The 20835-nt window shown below is 43.0% G+C and overlaps 1 protein-coding gene across 2 annotated transcripts in view; it reads left to right on the top strand.

Moving 5' to 3' along the window:
• Positions 1–20835, top strand: part of LOC134431440 (secretory carrier-associated membrane protein 1-like) — a 115601-nt gene that overhangs the window by 72303 nt on the left and 22463 nt on the right. The gene's annotated exons all lie outside the window — the stretch shown is intronic.

Genomic DNA, 20835 nt, shown 5'->3' on the forward strand with positions numbered 1-20835 from the left:
ACTAAATAGAATATAGAGAGAGGTTTGCAGAGCTGCTAGCTAAGCTAAGAATAGATAGAAAGAATCCCAAACAAAGTTGTGTCCAGGGACTCAGTCCCCTAGCTTGCACTGGTGATTGGCCCTTAATTATAAACATAGAAAATGAGCCAATCAAGGTGAATCCTATTGCATTCCACAGCAGCTGATAACAATTGTTTACCTTCCCTTCTGAGGCCTCTGCCTTCCAGAAGACACAGAAATCTGAAAGAAAGGATTTCTGTGGAAAAATGTCTGCGACAATTATGTTGCAGTTGTCTCCTAGTTTTGGCCAGAACAGAGTTAATTTTTCTTTTCTGCAGTAATGTGGCTGTGGGAGTGTCTAGGAGGTTATTCCATACTACCTTATGTCATTTGCCAGGGGTGGGGGAAAAGGACCTTCTCTCTTGCTTCTGAGAAGAAGGGTGCTCCTTCCACGGGGAAAAAGCATGGCTGGTAAAATGGTTGGTATTGCCACAGACTTTCTGTGTAAATAGTTTCTTTGTCTTATACCTTTTTTATTACCATTGTTGCTGTTACTGTTCATTTTCTTATCTCATTGCTGTTTCCAGTAAATTGTTTTTCTCAACCTGTCATCTTTGCCTTTTGTGCTTACTAGAGGGGGAAGGGAAGCGAGTGCTGTCATGGTTACAGTGGGAGCACTGAACTGGGGAATATAATTCCTAAACCATGACAAGTTGTTCACATCCAAGTGCTTGGAGAGTCCATGAAGAATCTAAAGGATTCTTTGGGAAGGTTGAATAGGGAAGAGAGAGCTCTGAAAGCTTGAAAGAGAATATTGGGGTTTTGCCAAATGACTGCATAAAAGGTACTGCACATGAGAAATTGTATGTTATGAATGAGGAGAACAATATTCCTTTCCTTCTGATTTTTTTCTTGTCACACTCATGCAAACTCCTTTGGAAACATTTTAGAGATACTTTGATTGGACAACAAAGTCTTTTGCAATAGTACTCTAGCTATTTGCATTCAAGATTCTGGCTGCACATTTAGGACACTTGTCATATGCAACTGACAAAAATGAAAAGATCTTCAAGCTGGTAGGTCTGCTCAGCAATAGGTCTAGGGAGGTGATTCTCCCCCTCTACTCTGCTCTTGTAAGACCCCACTTGGAGTACTGCACCCAGCCCTGGGGCCCCCAACATAAGAAGGATGGGGACCTGGTGCTGTTGGAGCAAGTCTAGAGGAGGCCACGAAGATGCTCAGAGGGCTGAAGCACCTCTGCTATGGAGACAGGCTGAGAGTTGGGGCTGTTTAGCCTGGAGAAGAGAAGGGTCCATGAAGACCTTTTAGCAGCTTTCCAGTACCTAAAGGGGGCCAACAAGAGAGCTGGAGAGGGACTTTTCACAAGGGTATGTTGTAAGCGGACAAGGGGAAATGGCTTTAAACTGAAGCAGGGTAGGTTTAGATTAGATAGTAAAAAGAAATTTTTTACCAAAAGGGGGGTCAGGCACTGGGACAGTTGCCCAGAGAAGTTGTAGATGAGTGTAGTGGGTTGACCTTGGCCAGGTGCCCGGTGCCCACTAACCCACTGTATCACTCCCTTTCCCAGTGGAACAGGGGAGACAATAAGATGGAGAACAAACAGTGGGTGAGATAAGGGAGTTTTATTACCATGAAAGAAAGAAAGAAGTGAGTCTGTGTGCACATAAGCGAAGGGAAAAGTCCATCTCTACTTCCCATCAGCAGCGATGATCGGACACTTCCTGGGAAGCAGGGCTTCAGCACTTGTGATTGTTCCTCCAGGAAGGCAAACATTGAAAACTCACGAATACCCCTCCTTCCTCCTCCCTTAGCTTTATATATCTGAGCTGACGTTATATGGTTGTGTCCCCTCCCAGGATTTTGCCCACTCATCCCTTTGATGGGGGAAGGAATGTCAGAGGGACAGCCCTACCCAGCAGTAGCCAAAACACTGGTCTGTTAACACCTGTCAGCTACTAATGCAAAGCACAGCACTGTGAGGGCTGTGAACTTTATCTCAGTCAGACCCAATACAATACCCCATCCCTGGAGACATTCAAGGCCAGATTGGAAGGGGCTTTGAGCAACCTGGTCTAGTGGAAGGCATCACTGCTCATTTCAGGGGGCTGGAGCTAAATGATCTTGAAGGTCTCTTCCAACCCAAACCATTCTATGATGTCCTCAGTTTTCTCTTTTCAGTTTCTACACAGTATTGCACTTGAGTTTATGTAAGGACCTGATAATAAGAAAAATGCCTCAAAAATTGCTTAGTCATTTTGTCTACTTATCATAATCTCTTTTAACACCTGAAGACTATGTGTGGGATGGACTGTGAGCTGCCTTGAGGTCCAGAAAAAGAAGGGCAAAAACTGGGCTAAATCAGGAGGCGAGAGAGAGAGGTATCGCCATTATATTTTCTGAAAAATCCCTTCCTGGGAAGCTGAGAAACCCCAGAGAAAAATGAAAACAATAATTATCTGATCTTCTTCTGTGTTTTGCTGCTTTGGAATGTGGTTTGGACATTGTTTACCAACTGGTCATTGTTTGATTGGTTTCATATGAATTGTTTTGACTTAATGACCAATCATGGTCCAGCTGTGTCGAGGGTCTGGTGAGTCACAAGTTTTTTATTAGTATCTTCTTAAGCCTTCTGTAAGTATCCTTTCTCTATTCTTTAGTATAGTTTAGTATAGCATAATATAATATAATATAATATAATATAATATAATATAATATAATATAATATAATATAATATAATAATAAATTAGCCTTCTAAGAACATGGAGTCAGATTCATCATTTCCTTCCTGCCACAGGGGACCCTGAAAATACCACAGAGAGGAACAAAAACTCTGCCCTTTGCCTCCTCACCCTGCTGCCTGCTAAAGCCTTTTTACAGCTGTGAAAACAACCTGAAGCCTCCCAGAGCTGAGACACTGCCAGCCTGGGGAACATCCTTTCCTCCTCCCGCCCCCCCCCCCCCCCATCCTGCACAAGTGGATCGGAGCCACACATGAGCTGTAGGGACCATGCATTGCATTTGCATTTCAGAAGGCATTCCAGCTAAGCTGTCAACTCCAAATGCAGATAAACTACTTCAAGTGGCAGGGGAAAAAAAGGCAAAAAGTGCTTGCCCCCCTCCCACCTCAGCAGAAAAGTAGCAGTGTTGTGGTAAACTATCCTATGCTTTTAAAATAATCTTAGCTTTTCCCAACTTTTCTCTACTTTTTCCCTTTTTTTCTCTTTGCCTCTTTTACAGTTAATAAAGTGAAAATATCTTTTTTTTTTTGTATCAACATTTAACTTTGTTTGAGTTTTTATCTCATTTCAGGGAATATTCAAACCTGAAGCTCTTTCTGCAGTTCACAGAGAGCTCTCTCTGCTCCTCTGCCATTAAACAGATTGTAACATCTTATTAATGTGTGCTGCTTCCTTTTTCAGCTAGTTCATTTTGGCATGCCTGAAAATCCCTTCCTGGGGTTGCATGAAGCTAGTTTGTGGGTAACTGCATTCATAGTGTAGGCGTGCCAATAATGTTATGTTAATAGGCCTTGAGATGGTAACTTGTGTGGAATGAAAAAACTCAGCTAGGTTTTTGCTTATCAAGATACAGTCTTGGAATATGAGTATCCAACGTGTATTTAGAAAAAGGCCACTTGGTTTTTGATCTTAAACCAACTCATCAATCTATCTTTCTATCTTAGTTGAAAATTTTGAAACTTGTGCCACAGGGATGTGAAGACACATCAGATAGCATTCTTCATTAAGAAATTGAACCATTATAAGATGTCTGATTTTTATGTGACTGTCTTGAAACTGTCAGTCCTGAAAGAAGTAACCATATACTGCAGAATGAAGATCTGAATTATTATCAGATATGTTTCATCTAAGAAATCCCCAAGAAGATTTTAATATGGATGGGAATATTGCTTGGTTACCTTCTGTATGCTCCCTCTGTAAATACCCTGCTCTAAAAGGCTTAATAAAAATGGTGTCGGGGGGGTGATGCTGGCCAAATGCCAGTGCATTCACAAAAAATCATTCACTTATTCTCCTCTGCTATAGTTAAGCAAAAGAGGGGGAAAGAACAATTTAAAAAAAAGCTCATGGGGTGAGATAACAATTAGGAGCAAACACTTTAAGGGCAAAATAGGCTCAAAACTTGAAAAGATATGAAGAAAAATTTATTAACAGAATTATAAAGAGGATAATGAGAACTAAAATAAACCTTTAGAACATCTTCGCCCACCCCCAGTCCTACTTTCTTTCCCATCGACAGCGCAGGGAGACAAAAACGTGGTCTTTTTAGTCCTTTTGTCACTTCTAAAAATCTTTCTTCAATTCACTTGAAGAGAAGAGTCTCTTCTGATATGCCATGGGGTACTTCCCATGGGAGACAGTTCTCTGTGAACTTTTCTACTGTGGTTCTAATTTGCACAAGTATCAGTCCCGTCCAAATCTGCTGCAATGTGAAATCCCTCCCACGGACAAAGCAGTCTTCCCACAACTGCTTTTTTTCCATGGGCCATTTAGTTAATGGGGTTTTGTTTTTAAGGATGAGCTATTCTAGTATAAAAGCAAGGGTCTTCGTCTTCTGTCTCTGGAAGCAAGGGTTCTCTCTCTGTACAAGCCTCTCTCCAGATCACAGCTTCTCAGCATCCACACGCTCCAGCATGAAAACCTTTTTCTCGTGGGCTGCAGGTGAATTCTGCATCCCTCCATGCACTTCATGAATTACAGGGAAACTGTTGTATTATAGTCCTCACTATGGCTTGCAGAAAAATCTCAGCTCTGATGCTCGGAGCACTTCCTTCTCCCCCTCCCTCTATTGCACTGATCTTAGTGTCACCATGTTGTTTTTCTCATATGTCTTCATTTTTTTCTTTTCTCTGATTTGGGAGAGAATTGGTCTTTGTCTGGTCTCAAGTTCTATCAATTGAAAAGTTTTTATAGAGTTCTGCATCACTGAAAAGTTGATTCTGTCCAGGCTCTGCATTGGGGAATTGCTTGTCATGTCTCTCATTGCTCATCACGTGGTCCTCACCAGCATCGTACTAGCTGTGCAGGCTGCTGGCTCCACTCCACACTTTTCCTCATGTGGGGCACTGAAAAAATAAAAGCAAACAAAGTTCATTGTGAGCCATGCCGAGGTAGCCGCGGCTGCGTGGTGCTGCCCTGGCTGTCCCGATCTTGGCAACGCATTCCCGGCCACATGGCCCCAGCCATGTGGTCGCTCCTGGTGCTGGTTTGGGCCGCATGGCTGTTCACGGTGCCAGGATGGTCCCTGGCGGCATGGCCTAGCGGTGCCGCCAAGAAAGAGACCAGCTGGCTCCACAGGGAAGGGGCCCGGCTGGCCCCCTCACCACTCCTTGGAGGCGAGGGATAAAGAGAGCTTCCTGTGGTTTTGTCTTTCTTAAATATGTTATCATAGAGGTGTTACCAGCTTCTCTAATTGGGTTAGCAGCATGCCTATTCTCATGAAGCAATATGCGGAATAAATAGACTCCACAACCTGATGTAGTTATGAAGTAGGTATGTATGTCAGCGCCCGGTACAAGCGAGATAGCTCTCATGAAAGCTTGTGCCCCGAGTCCTGGTCTGACCCACATCTTTATTCATTAAGATGTTCCATATGCATTACATTACACAACCTTTTCATACATATTCAACCCCTGGCCCTGCCTGTCCTTTCCTCGCATGGTAATAAGATCCACACCATTGTGGGCATGCTTGCTTGCTGTGGTGGTCACATGGGGGTCTTTGGCGGTCTCTGAGGCCGAAGATTGTGGTCTTCCTCATGATTGAACTTTCGAACTTTTCTCCCATTGTGCGTGCGTTGTGGTCCCTTGGTGCTTATCTGAGTACGTCTGTCGGTCTTGATGAGCTTGGAGACAGAGGAGCCTCTTTATCTGGGTTTCTTGCATTCCTTGGTCTTCACCCGGTTTTGTTCTTTATGCAAGAAGCTTCAGAAATGTTTCATTTTTCTATGCCCTTTGTACTATGGCAGAGGTTTCTTAAGTAAAAGGATAAAATTCAACACATAATTCTACAACCTAAAATTTAAATGCTTAATTCATATTGCTAACTCAAGAGAACTCCAAGAACCTCCATTTCACTCAGAGCCAGCCAGCGACTAGTTCTGTCAGACATGGAGGAAGTCCACAGCAGCTTCTCAAAGAAAATCGCTTCTGTGGCTGGCTTCCTCCCTCCTCACCAAAAAACAAGCCATATAGAGCCACCACAAATTGTCAGTGGAAGTGGCAGAAAATTTAACAGATAATTAGTGCCTTGTACCTGTTTGGACAGAACTACCAGCTTCATCTTTTCTGAATGGCAAAAGAAATAATGCAAGTGTGTAATTTTTGCAAGTTTTCTGTTCTTATGTGGTGGGTTGACCTTGGCTGGCTGCCAGGTGCCCACCAAGCTGCTCTACCACTCCCCTTCCCAACTGGATAGAGGAGAGAAAATAAGATGGAAAACAACTTGTACGTTGAAATAAGTATTTTTACTAAAGCAAAAGCACAAGTTTACATGTGCACAAGCAAAGTGAAAAAAAAAGAGGTTAATTCTCTACTTCCCATCAGTGAACAATGTTCAGCCACTTCCCAGGAAGCAGGACTTCAGCATGCATAGCAGTTGATCCAGAAGGCAAACACTGCAAACAACAAATACCCCATCTTCTTCTCCCTTTCCTTAGGTTTTATATCTGAGCTGATGTCATATGGTATGGAATATCCCTTTGGTTATTTTGGATCAGCTGGCCTGGTTGTTTCCCTGCCCAGGATCTTGCCCATCGCCCAGCCTACTGACTGGGGGGAAGAATATTGGAGAGACAGCGCTGATGCTGTGCCAGTAGTAGCCAAAACACAAGTGTGTTCTCAACACATTTCCAGTTCCCAATGCAAAGCACAGCACTGGGAGGACTGCTATGGGAAAATGAACTCCAGCTCAGCCCCACCCAATACAGATAAACTGTTAGTAAAGGCATGGTTGAAGATAGCAATTGCAAGCAAAACCTTGTCAGAATTTCAAATAAAGTTTTCTTTAGGTTAGTCCCTAATTCAGCTCCACTTTTTTAATATGGTAATTAATGTATCTCTTGCATATAGAATTTGAAATGCTATGGTAAAGGTTTTTTGTAGTTATCTCAGTTGAATCTCTGAGTCTATGCTTGCATTTACTTGTGTTCTGCAGAATGTATACTCTTATCTGTGAGCAGATTAGCATACAGGAAATCCAAGTGTCTGATACTGTGTTGACCTTTGTGGTATCCTCACTCTGTCACACAACTATATCAAAATATATTGATACTGTAGGGAATCTTCTTGTAACAAAACGAAGTAGTTTACACCATTTAAATAGCTGCTTTTCTTCAGGCTTATGGGCTTTTAGGTAAAGCTTTGACTGTAAAGTGTATTAGAAACTGGTTCAAAGTGTTAGAGATATCCAGGTATTACAAATATCAGAATGAAGAATGTTTTTCAGTTTTTGTGTTCTACAAAGTATGAGAGTATGGTGGGACTTAGAGAAATGCACATTTAAAACTCAAGGAACCTGAGAAATTGTTTTGTGAAGAATTCTCTTTTCTCATGACTTTATAGGAACTGTCAGATGCCTGATTAGTCTTTTACATAGATAAAATATTGTACTTTTGTTTTGCAGAGAAAAGAAGAAACTTCACAACTTTGTAAAAGTTGTAAAGCTCGGTATGCTTTCATTACGACGTGCGCGGGACACAAGTCTCTCAACAAGGCATGTGTCTTTCTGAAGACTTCGGGTCTTCTTTTATCTCTCTTCTAAATGCATATGCATACAGTTTCACAATAAGTTCATACATATTCATTTTGTGTGACATTTAGCACTAGTTCTTCTTTATCAAAGGAATGTCTAAGTCGGGGGCAAATTGACTTTGTGGTCTTTTATGTTTTTCTTTCTCTGTCTGCTGTTTCGGCATGCAAGCTTTTTTTCAGTGTTGGCTTCACAAACTTTTCACTTTTTTTAGACACTTTACTTAATTAAGAATGGATCTTTACTCTGTCTCATTCTTCTTTTTTCTAGGAAATAAGTAAATTCTTTTACTTAATGAAAACTTTCACAACAGTGTCTTTTAGTGCTTCTCTGTGTACGTTTGATAAAGATGTTAGTACAGCTACTCGTTGTAGCATTTTCTAGTTCTAAATTAACAATATAATAGATAATCTTAAGCTTATCTTAACTAATATTAGTAAAACTACAATGGGGTGGCACAACTTATTAAAGATTTTATTTGCAGTTGGTGACTACTTTAAGATCGCATCTTACTAGTGATGATGTATATTTTGTTTTATTTTTTGTAGGACTGGTTATTTCTTTTGTATCATGTTGGACAGTAATTAAGGGGTTTTTTTCTGCTTCTTTGGATTCTTTTCAAGCTTTCTAATAGGTCTTGGTGTTTAATTAATTGTTTTACTAATGTAAGGTTTATCTCACTAGGGGTAGGTGGTAGTTTGTGATACAGTGTGTAATTGGCTTAAATTAGCTGGTGGGATGTTACTGGTACTAAATATGAAAAACTACACTTAATAATCTTAACAAAATTAAAAATACAGAGATTAGAATGGTTTCTACTAGACAGAATAACATCATTGCTATTAATTTGTACAGTAGCACAAGCAGTTCTTAAGCATACGCTTTTTTCTAGTATATACGAGCACAGTTCTCTGGTCAGTGACTGGATGAATTTCAAAGTGACAAATACTCTGTTCAGTGTTCAAACACACATTTTGAGCATTAATAGTATTGCTTTCACAAATGAATCTTATCTGTTCTCTAGTAATGCAGGATTCTAAGTTTACTGTCTGCTACTTTTTATTCAGCTTTCGTGCTTACACTCTATGTTCTGAAGGATAGAGTATTGTTTTTTCATGGTTTAATCTTAGAGCAACGATGGGATGGATAACATAAACAGTGGCATTATGTATGGTAAGCACAAAGGCAGCTGCTACATTAGAAACAGGATTATAGGTGAAATTCACTAGTTTGCCAGGATTGAAACTTCTTTTTAATATCAATTGCATTATCCCACACAATTTCTTGAATTTCAGCTGGAAAATTACTTTCACTCCTTTTTTATATGATCAGAGCTGTTGTTGCTTGTATTTATAACTGTGCTTGTATACAACTGAAAGCTAAAGACACATTATCTTGAACTATACTAAGTGCTTCTACTATCAACTTGTGGTTTTGGTTCTCGGCCTTTTCATACTTCTTTACTTTGGCAGTACTTTTGAAATTTGTCACTGGCTAGTTTTTAATGCTAATAGAGATTACTATAAAGGCTGCTTCAATTTTATTAGGCTACTTGCTGCAGTGGCCAGTTTATTCACTAGTATTTTTGAATCAATTCTATTTAAAACTCTTAATCTTGTCTTTAATATGCTAGTTAAATGTTTGTTATGGGGAACAGGAACTGCTTTTTGTCTATGACTATCTCTGCTAGAGGGATGTGCTGGGCTCACACTGCAAATTTAGACACACTTTACAAGTGTATCTGATAGAGGTTTAGGTCATATTTGAGGCAGATGTTTGTTCTGAAATGTAGAGACTTCAGGGAATCTTTTTTTCTTCTAAAGCACTTGATTTCTCAGATGTGTGGCAAGCAGGAATGTTTCTTTTGGTCTACAAAACTTCACTCACTTTGCTTCTAGCTTCAGGTCTAAGAATGAAGGGGAAGTCTGAGAGAAGAGCTTAAATTCATTGCAGTGTTTCAGAAGAAGCTGGGATCAGGTTTCTGCTACCTGAAACACTCAGCACAAAAGTGATACAGCCTGCTGCTGAGCTCTGAGGGGAGGGTCTCTCTCTCTCTCTACTTCTTTTAAGCAGAATCTAACTGCTTCAAACTGGGACAATCACTGATTTAGATCTCAGTAGGAAAAGGGATAGCTATAAATAAAGAAAATCACTTTCTTTGCTTGGGTTAATTTACTACTTGCAGTTCAGCACTTTTTACTAGCTATTGCCTGAGTGTTCAGTTAACTAGCTTGGGAAATGACTTAAGGAAATTGATTTCTTGGTGTTCTTGGTTTTAGGCACTAGGAGAGTTGGTTCTTTCTTTTCTTGTTCTGCTCTTGAGATATGCTTGTTTTGTAACTATGTTGTCTAGCTCTCAAAGGAAGTTTTTAGGAAGGAGGAGCAGGCTGGTTGGATTTCTGAGATGTTAATTTGCATTATCAACTCTACACATTTGAGAGACTATTCTGGATTGAATAATACTATGTTAGGTTCAAGTTTGGAGTTTGGGTAGAGTCTGAACTAGTATGGGGTGTATAAGGCTTTGCTGTGGTAAAAAGTGTAGTGTCTACTTTGAATTCAAATGAAAGTCTGATAGTAATTCGAGCTCAAAGGCAGGTCACTTCTACAGGCTGTATCAAGGTGAAATTACACTAACAGTCTGATTCACTTAGGTTATCACAGACTTCTTGGTGTTCATATACACTAGGGGAGGTTCAGACACTAATTACATCTGGTCTCTCATAAGCTACTCTATTGATGACTTGGCACTCTGATTTCTTCTCTTCTGATTCTTTCAAGAGTTCACAGTTCTTGTTCTTGCCATTCTTGCTCTTCATATACTTGATTCTCGTGGATTACTACAGTAGATATGTTTAAATCTTTTATCTCAGAAGGTTTTCTTATGGATCCAGTATACTGATTAAATGCCAGGGACTAAGGCTATTTAGCATTACTTTGAATAGAGGTACTCTCAAGTTCTGAAACTTCAGTTATGATTACACACAAAACAATTCTACAAACTAAAATATGAGCTACTCTTGACCGTAATGTACTCATTTTGCTTGAGTAAGTTTTAATCTCAGTTCATTGTCTCTTGGCGTCACTCTTTAAGGGGTTTTTGGGCCTTCTTCACTCGAGAGTGATGAACTCAGGTGTCTTGCTCTTTGATTTTGATTGCAGTGAAGGTGGTGAGAAGTACTTGCAGTGGTCTCTCTCACTGTGGTTCTGAAGTCTTCTCTGTAAGAGACTTAACATATACATCATCTTCAGGCTATCTAACTCTCTGCTCTGAGTTCTAGCCACATGTTTCTCAATTACTCTGAGCTGTTTGCTTAATGCCACTATGTAGGTGGACATTCTGGACATTCTCTTTGTATTCTATATGGTCATTTATAAGGCATTCTAAAAGGACTCAGCATTCTTTTAGCTCAAGGTTTAGTTTGAATTTGCAATAGTGCTAGTGGAAGAGCTTGGGCTAGGGTAGATTAACTTCTTGCTTCAGTCTTATTCATTCTCTCTACTTGGCCGCTTGATTGGGGGTGGTATGGGGTGTGAAGTGTTCTTAATCTATGCTTAGATGGCTACTAATCTGTTGCACTATTTTGGAAATGAAATGTGATTCTTTATCTGAGGATATCGTGGCTGGAACTCTGAAGCGTGGAATTATTTTTTGTAAAAATAATCTGGTCACTTCTTGAGTTTTGACAGTTCTGGTGGGGAATGTTTCTGGCTACTCTGAAAATGTATCTATTAATACCAGTAAATACTGATACCCCCCTTTCCTTGGGAGTTCTGAAAAGTTAATTTGCCACTGCTGTACAGGCCTATGGCCTCTCTCAGTCTGACTGAGTTTTGGCTGGGGGGTATTTTGGGGTTAGTCTGGAGGCAAGGATCACATTGTCGGCTTAATTGAGTGATAGTGGCATATAAATTCTTGACAATGATACAACGATTGTTTCAATTAGATGTGTGTTCTAGAAAGCCTGTGGAAATTACTGCTTCAAAGTCAACACTTCATTTCAATGCACTCTGTATCACTCGCAGCTTTGGTCAATTTGAGAAAGGAGCTACACTCTATAAAAGGCTTTTAAGTAGTTAGGCTCTACTGTGTTTTCTAGTGCTCTTCTTTTACTAGTGACTACGAAAATGGGAAGGGATTACTACCTCTCTTTCAATGGTAGCTCACTCTTTGTAGTTGTACGTCTCTTTTGATTAGTATTATTGTATTATGGCTTACTTTTGAGGAAAATCTGTACTTTACTCGTTGCTGCTTTCTTTGCCTCTCTATCTGCCAGCTCATTTCTTCTCTCTATTTTTAAGCTCACTCTCTGGTGTGCCTTAATATGCTTTTTCAGGTAGCTGAACTGCTTCTAACAGCTGGATTGTCTCTTTTTTCTCTGTGAGATTAGCAGTCCCCTCTCCTTCCAGATGGCTCTATGTGCATGTATGACTCTAAATGCATACTTTGAGTCTGTGTAGATGGTTATTCTCTTCTCTTTTGCCTTTTCTAGGGCACGGGTCAGGGCAATTACCTCAGCCTTCTGCACAGAGGTACTTGTTGGTAAGGGTCGAGACTATTACTTCTCTGCAGGTAGTCACTGTGAACTTTGCAATGTCGCTTTCTTGTCAGTGAACTAGGTCTCTGCATCGTCTGGAGGAGTGTCTCTTAAGTCTGGGCGGCTGGAGTAGGTAGCTTCAGTGGTCTCTAGGCAACTATGGTGTACTGCTTCTCTTTGATTCTACTGAGAAAAGAAGCTGGGTTGAGAATATTAGTCACTACTATCTCTTCATCGTCTTGCTCTACCATGATGGCTTGGCATTTCAGAAACTTCTGTGGTGAGAGCTAGTGGCCACCCTTTACTTCTAGTGCTGCGGACACTGTGTGGGACACTAGCACAGTCATTTTTGTCTCAGGGTAAACTTGCATGCTTCTTGAATATTCAGCACGACTGCTGCTACAGCTCTGAGGCAACTTGGCTATCCTTTGGCTGTTGCATCTAGTTGCTTAGAGAAGTAAGCAACTGCCCTTCAGTAAGGGTCCAAGTCCTGAGCCAGTATTCCCTGGGCAATTCCTTGCGTGGGAAAAATAGAAAGAATGGTTTACTTACATCTGGAAGTTTCAAAGCTGGAGCTGACATGAGGGCACTCTCTCTAGCTGGCGAAAGGCTCGTGTGGTGTCTTTTGTCTACTGGAGATCTCAGTTTCTATTGGCAATAAGAGCATAGAGGGGTCTGACGAGCAGTCTATAATTATAAACTCACAGTTGGCACTACTCTGCCATGCCTAAGAAGGTTCGGAGTTCTTTCGTTGTCTGGGGTTTCAGGGTTTGGCATACGGCTTCTCTGCTTTAAAGTCTGCTGCTCAGCACTCACTTCTTACCTCAGGTAGATTACTTTCTGTTTCACTACTTGTGCCTTTTTCTTTGAGACTCTGCGTCTTTGGAGTTTTAGGAAATTCGAAAGGCTTACTGTCTAGGCTTTTCTTGCTTCTCTCGTCTGAGTGGCTACTAGAAGATCGTCTACGTACTGCAACAGCCTCCTTTCCTCTTGTGGAGCTTCCCAGGACTCTGGGTCTTTGCAAGCTGTTCTTCAATCGGAGTGGGGAATCTTGAAGCCTTCAGGCACATGGAGTATGTGAGCTTGAGTTTGAATGCAAAAATTTTCTGGCTGGCTTCGTGGTTAGGGAGGCAAAAGAAGGCATCTCTTAGGCTTAAAACAGTGAACTAGGTTAGCTCAGGTGTTAAACAAGTTAGTAAGGTATATGGATTTGCTACTACAGGGTATAAATTCTGTGTTATCTTATTTACAGCCTTTAATCTAGTACTATCAATTATTGGGCTGATTCTTTCTTTATCTTCTTTTTGAGGGTACTACTCAGTTCTTACTGGTTGTGTTCTTTCTTTAAGCTTGATGCTCATGGCGGAGCATCTTTCAGTCTCTTTGGTACAGCAGAGGCCCATACTCTTGAAAACATTTATTTACTTATTCTAATATCTCTTTACTAATGTCTTTCTTAATTTCAGTGTCTGTTAATGTTAAGCCTAACATCTTTATATCATTTGCCTCTAGAGTAACTTTTCTCATTTGAGAATGTTTAGTAAATTGAGCGAATTGTACAAAAGCTTTTAGGTACACATAGTACACATGTTACTTTAAAGGTTTGCACAAGTATGCTTTCTCAGATTGGCCAGTTGTTCATTCCCTACACTACAACATAAACATTCTCTACAGGTACTAAAGCTTTATTAAAACTGAATATATGACTCTTGTGTTGACAAAAATTCTTCTCTTTTGGGGTGGTCATCTTTACTTTTCTTCCTTTACCTTGGGAGGAGCTTTTAGTAAATCATCTGTACTCATTTTGTGAACTGTGATTGCTTTGCATTTCAGCATGATAATCTTTGCCTGATTTCATACGTTGCTATCTTATGCTGCATGCTGAACAACATGTTTGATTTGCTTTCTCTTTGCCTTGTTTTCTTGTTTCAAGGGCCAAGACCAGAGGGCGGTCTGATCTTACAGTCTCTTTGCCATTCTGGGTGATTTCTTAAAACAAAAACACATTTTAGCATACAAAAACTCTATCTCATTTATCTTCTTATTTTAAAACAGTACTAACAGCAATGAAGTATTATAAATCTTTTTATTTTCTGAGCTGCTCTTACTGGCAGCTTTCTCTCAGTGAGCTCTTTCTAAAAGGGGCTAATTTAGGAACTTCTTTGCTCTGGTCAGTTCTCATTATTTATTTCTCTTTGCCCTATCTCGCTTCTACTCAAATATTTTTACAGACCTTCACAGTAGTTTCTCAACTTTCTTCTTATACACACAGCTCTAGGTGGCAGGTATCAGATGTGGTTCTCACACACAAGCTCTAAGACTTTAGGTTCTGAATTTGCTTGACTAGAAACTTCTAATTTACACTCGGGGCATGTGCCCTGACAGCAAAACAGCAATACTAGTGTTTCTCATAAACACCGCACTGCAATAATAACTGCACATCCAGCTTTTGCTCACAGGCCATTCTCGTGTTCTCTGGGGAGACGGGGCAGCCAGAGCTGTCCCTGTGCTCAGGGGACAGCCACTGTCACCTCGTACAGCATGCTAATCAAAAACGTGACATAGACACTATATTCTGATCAAACAAAATATCAGTCTTTTCTAGTTCTCTTCTTGCACAATCTAATTAAGCCCTGTGTCTACTTACACTTCTTTTACTGCTTTGTAAAAAGGCTGTTGCTAGTCACAGCCGAAACTCTGATATGCCCACAGACACAAACACTCGCACCCACTGCCCCCCTTTATCTCAAATTTACTAGAGCTAAGGCTTGAATTGCTGTGAGGGGGAGAATTCTTGGAATTCCTTTAACTCGCTTTATCGTAGTTAAGCATAAATCACTGTACTATAGTTCTCTTATGTAAAATGATACTCTTGTTGCAACAAAATCTTGAAATCTTCAGAAACACTACTATACAATCTGAGAATCAAATTACCACAATGCAGCGGAAGAAAATCACCACACAAAATCACTGGGAAAGGGCATATTTCTCAAAGTGCTCACTTTTCTCAACACAACACAGCATACCATAATTCGGCATTTACTCACATCGATTTTTCTTGGACACAATCAGAATAACAGCATACAGCTTAGAGATCAAATCTAAACATTTAAGGCAAAGGAACTCTCTGAGCTCATACTCACGGTTAAAATGTACCAAATCTACACAAATCACTACATTTAAACACGATAAATACTATCACTGACATTCTTCCACTCGCTTCTCCGCGGGGCACTTCTCTCGCTGCTCTCACAGCCTGCTGCAGCCGGCGCCTCAGGCTTCACTCGGCTGCTTCAAACACAGGTAGTTCTCACCTCCCCCCGCACTGTAGGGCACTGTAGATTTATTCTCTTTTGTGGGATCTCAGCACCTCAGGACTGATGTGCAGAGTGACCGAGACCACCCTTGGGGGGCTCAGGAGTCCTGGAATGTTGCCAGAAGTGTCTGGTGGCTGGAATTTGATCCTACACAGAAGACGACACCTCTACGAGGATGGGAGGATTTCACTGGGGTGAATGGTGAAGGGATAAGTTAATTAGTGTGAAACACAGGGTTTAAGATTTCTGTACAGGGGGGTCTAAAGAAGTAAGATGGAGGAATTGGGACGTGTCCTGTTCTCCTTCTTCTTCTTCTTCTTGGCCTCCATCTTCTGTGGTGATGTTGGCACTTTGGGATTGGTTATTACTAAAAGTGCACTGGTTAATAAGGGTAAAAGGTATTGGGGAAAAATGATAAATATTGTATACGTAATTTCGAGTATAAAGATAGGTGACCGCCCCGGGGGCTCGCAGTGTGCTCATGGCTGGCTGCTGTGCAGACCTCTGTCGGGCCAAGAGAAAATCTTTTAGATAAACAATTAATAAACACTGAGACCGAGAAAAGATCTGAAGCCTCTTCTTGTCCTTTGAAGCATGGGCTGTCCAAGGCCACCCCGGGCCTTTCCAGGTCACCTAAACAGCCGAGAAACCGACAAGTGGCGTTCGCTGCGTGGGCTACCCCCCCACCAACCTTTCAGGGGGGGATCAGCCCTGAAGAGCTGAAGAGCCAAGAGGGCAGCTCCGATCTGGGACAAGTTCCCAGGAGAGCACTGATAACTCCTGAGGAGAGAAGCCTGAAGAAAGAAGAAGAAAAAAAAAAAAAACGGCCAGGAGAGTCTGCAAAAAACAGCAGTCACTGAGAATTACATCTCTCAGCTTCTGCCGAAGAAAGTTCGTAGCAGAGCAGCCCGGACCGGAACCAGAAAGGCGCCTCTGGATCCTTCTCTCGTGACCTGCTGGACGGAGACCGGGAGCCTTCGGACTACTCTGACGACAGATTCGGTGAGAAGGTCAAAAATAAGAACATGGGGGGCACACTCTCCCAGGAACAGCGGGAAATTTTGTCCACCTTACAAGGCGTGGCTGAATCATACATGGAAGGGATCCCAAAGAAGGAATTAAAACAGTTATTGTTGTGGGCGAGGCTCAATTATCCACTTGCAGAAACATGCCTGCTATTCGAAGTGGGGTTTTGGCAAGAAATTAATAGACATTTATATCTCTTAGCAACGAAAAAAGATGAGACAGCGTTAAAGCTGCTCTTGCCAGCAAGAACAATGCTAGAAGGCATTTCGGTGCAGTCGAAAAGACTGGAAAAGCAACGAAAAGTTGCGGCACCCTCAGAAGGAGGGGGGGAGCAAAGCTCTGAGAAAAAATTAGTTCTGGCCTCAAGAAGCCAGGGGGAAAGGGCTCTCGAGGAAAGAGAGCAGGAAATAATATTAAAACCTCCGGTCCCAAAACCCAGAAACCCCAGGAAACTCCTAAAGCGTCCTGAAACCCCGGAGAGTACAGGGGAGTCAGGATCGGAAGGGGGGATGCAGGGGGGAGAGAAGGGATCGGGGGGGCGCTTACTCGCGGCAGCGCGGCGGCAGAGCAGGGCGGCCAGGCTGCGGCGGTGCAGGCAGGGGGCGCGAGTGAAGAGATAACGGGAGACACGAGTTCCGGTGCGGCTTTTGTCAGCGCAGCGCCAGGCATGGTGGCCGCCCCGGCCGGCAGGGTAGCAGAGACGCGCGCGGAGGGCAAAACTCGCAAAAACCCGGGGAGGGGAGTCACAAACCAGCGCAGGAGCGTTAAACACAGGCGGCGAATTGGGGGAAGCTGCGCAGCCCCAAAGGGCCACCGTAGAGAGACACAGGAGGCGCGCGGTTGTGACGTCAGACCCGGTGCGGAGGTCGGCCCGAATCACAGAGCGGACCCGGGGGCCGGCGGGAGGCGGGCTGCGCACACCAGTGGGAGGAGTGGACACAGCGTCAGAGGAGGAGGAGACAGAGTCAGGGACAGACTGAGGGGAGGAGACTTCGGAGGTGGAACAAGGGGGAGAGAGTGACGTCAGCTCGGGAGAGACAGGGAGCGGCTCGGAGAGCACGCATGCGCGGAGAGCAGAACGCGGGCAGGGGCGGGCCAGGTCCCCTGTGACGTCTCGGGCGAGGAGGGGCCGTGCTCGGGATTCTATGTCCCGGGGCTCCACACCTTCTTCAGACTTGGTACCTTTAGTTGAAACCCTCGGGGTCCAAGGCTCATCCCTTCAAGGGAGACGTTCTGGTGTTCGAGCTCCATTTTCAGCTGAATTAAAAGCCAGGCAGAAGACACAGCAGTTGACCAGAAGAGGAAGAGCAGTCGAGCTCATTCCGTCATCCGAGCTGGGGAGGCCGGTGACAGCGCCACCTAGTGGGGGGACAAGGGTTTCGCTTGTGTTTCCACAGATCGAGGTCTGAAGTGGGTGTTGGCGCGGCACGTGAAGCCATTTCGAACGCGAGAACACGAGAACGCTGATCCGAGAAACAAAGAGACGAGTACTCAGACCGAAGTCGAGACTCAGACTGCTAAGAGCGATTCAGAAGAAAAATAAAAAGAAACTAAGGACTTTGGGAAATTTTCTTTAGGGTCTTGAATGAAAAGCAAAACAATGATTTCACACAAAAGCGAAGTAATGAGTTTCATGATGCTTATGTGCATCATTCTTTCATTCATTGCAGTAAGCAATGGAGGAAATTTACCTGTTAGTCAACCAAAGCAAAATGTATGGGAGACTTTAGCTCAGGCAGCGAATTTAGATAGTATTTGCCTGACACATTTGAGGCCAGGGAAACCATTTTCGGCATGCATGGTTGGATTGCCAGTGGACGAATGGCCAGTTCCAGGGCACTCCGCAGTTAACATTTCGCAGGTCATTAAAGATCCTGTGAAAGAGTGGTGTGCTTGGACACGTCTACTTCCTGTGGCTTCTACAGAACCTCAGGAATTGGAGATTTTTGGGTCCATGACAATGGAACTCTGCATGCAGTTTGAAACTCCAAAGGTCACAAAGGCAAAAACTATCGACTTGACTCCCAATCATGAATTCTATAAGAATGCATCAGCATGGTGTAAATATACAGAGAAAACGGCCAGAGGAGCGGTCCAAGTCCCAGTGCAATTGCCACGGGGTTTGTTCTTAATTTGCGGGGACAGAATTTGGCACGGCATTCCTGCTAATGCCACGGGGGGTCCATGCAGCATTGGGGAAATTTCAATGTTATCGCCTGATTTGAACATGTTAAGGGAGAGAAAACGCAAAGAAAAAAGATCAATACAACATTATGCGGCAGATTGCAATGACGAAATATTTTCTTGGGACAAGGCAGCGAGAATTGCTACAGCAATCTTCTCACCTCAAACAGCATCAGGGGTAGCCTTGACTCAAGTCGACCGCATGGGTTGTTGGTTGAGCAAACATGCGCGGTCTGTGTCTGTCGCATTGAGTGACATGTTAAAAGACATCAGTGGTGTAAGACAGGCGACTCTTCAAAACAGAGCGGCGATCGATTATCTATTGCTCGCTTATGGACATGGGTGTGAAGAGTTTGAAGGGATGTGCTGCATGAATCTCTCAGATCATTCAAGGTCAATTAATGAAAGTATTAAAAAATATAAAGGACAGCATAAAAAAGCTTGGCGAGATCACAGGATCATGGATCGATCAGCTGGTAGAATTCTTTGACATCTCTCCCATTTGGAGAGGAATTTTAAGGGTAGAGTTCTATGTTTTAATAGTTCTCCTAGTCCTCATACTTGTCGTCCCATGCATATTTGCATGTTTAAAACGTGCCATGAATCAGATAGCAAAAGAGGTCTTCTTGGTGCAAACAGAAGGGGGAGATGTGGGATCTCAGCACCTCAGGATGATGTGCAGAGTGACCGAGACCACCCTTGGGGGGCTCAGGAGTCCTGGAATGTTGCCAGAAGTGTCTGGTGGCTGGAATTTGATCCTACACAGGAGACGACACCTGTATGAGGATGGGAGGATTTCACTGGGGTGAATGGTGAAGGGATAAGTTAATTAGTGTGAAACACAGGGTTTAAGATTTCTGTACAGGGGGGTCTAAAGAAGTAAGATGGAGGAATTGGGACGTGTCCTGTTCTCCTTCTTCTTCTTCTTCTTGGCCTCCATCTTCTGTGGTGATGTTGGCACTTTGGGATTGGTTATTACTAAAAGTGCACTGGTTAATAAGGGTAAAAGGTATTGGGGAAAAATGATAAATATTGTATACGTAATTTCGAGTATAAAGATAGGTGACCGCCCCGGGGGCTCGCAGTGTGCTCATGGCTGGCTGCTGTGCAGACCTCTGTCGGGCCAAGAGAAAATCTTTTAGATAAACAATTAATAAACACTGAGACCGAGAAAAGATCTGAAGCCTCTTCTTGTCCTTTGAAGCACGGGCTGTCCAAGGCCACCCCGGGCCTTTCCAGGTCACCTAAACAGCCGAGAAACCGACACTCTTTTATACACCATACACTTATACACTTGCACGATTAGAAACACAGTGCACTGACCACACAATGCGCACATTAACCATACAGCAACAGAGTGTCCAGACATCACACACACACAAACAAAACACACAGGCTCAGCGGTTCTGCTCCATCAGAACAATGAACTCCCAACACACACATACACGGGTTCACCCGGCTCACCCCCAGAACCGCTTGCGGTCTGCTCTATCAGAACGATGAACCCCGTCTCTGATACAGCTGCTCTATCAGCTGAACCCAGACGTCTCTGGGTGGTTTACTCCCTTGCTCTGTTTTCTCTCCCCCGGGGGCCCCTCAGTACATACCGTATCTTCCTCCGCAGGCCAGCAGGTCCTTGTCTGTCCTCGCAGGTGGCAAGTTGAGACGAGCGGAGCCCCACCAGGAAAAAATCTTAGGGTGCGCCTTGGAGGTCCGTCTATCCCCCCTGCCCCTGCGGGGACAGAGAACTCCTGCCTGGCTCGCCATAATGTTTTGCGGAGAAAAGAAGAAACCTCAGAACTTTGTAAAAGTTGTAAAGCCCGGTATGCCTTTATTACGACGCGCGCCGGACGCAAGTCCCCCAACAAGGCATGCATCCCTCTGAAGACCTCGGGTCTTCTTTTATCCCCCTTCCAAATTCATATGCATACAGTTTCACAATAAGTTCATACATATTCATTCCGTGTGACATTTAGCACCAG

The sequence above is a fragment of the Melospiza melodia genome, chromosome W (genome assembly GCF_035770615.1).
Source record: "Melospiza melodia melodia isolate bMelMel2 chromosome W, bMelMel2.pri, whole genome shotgun sequence".
NCBI classification, from domain to species: Eukaryota; Metazoa; Chordata; class Aves; order Passeriformes; family Passerellidae; genus Melospiza; species Melospiza melodia.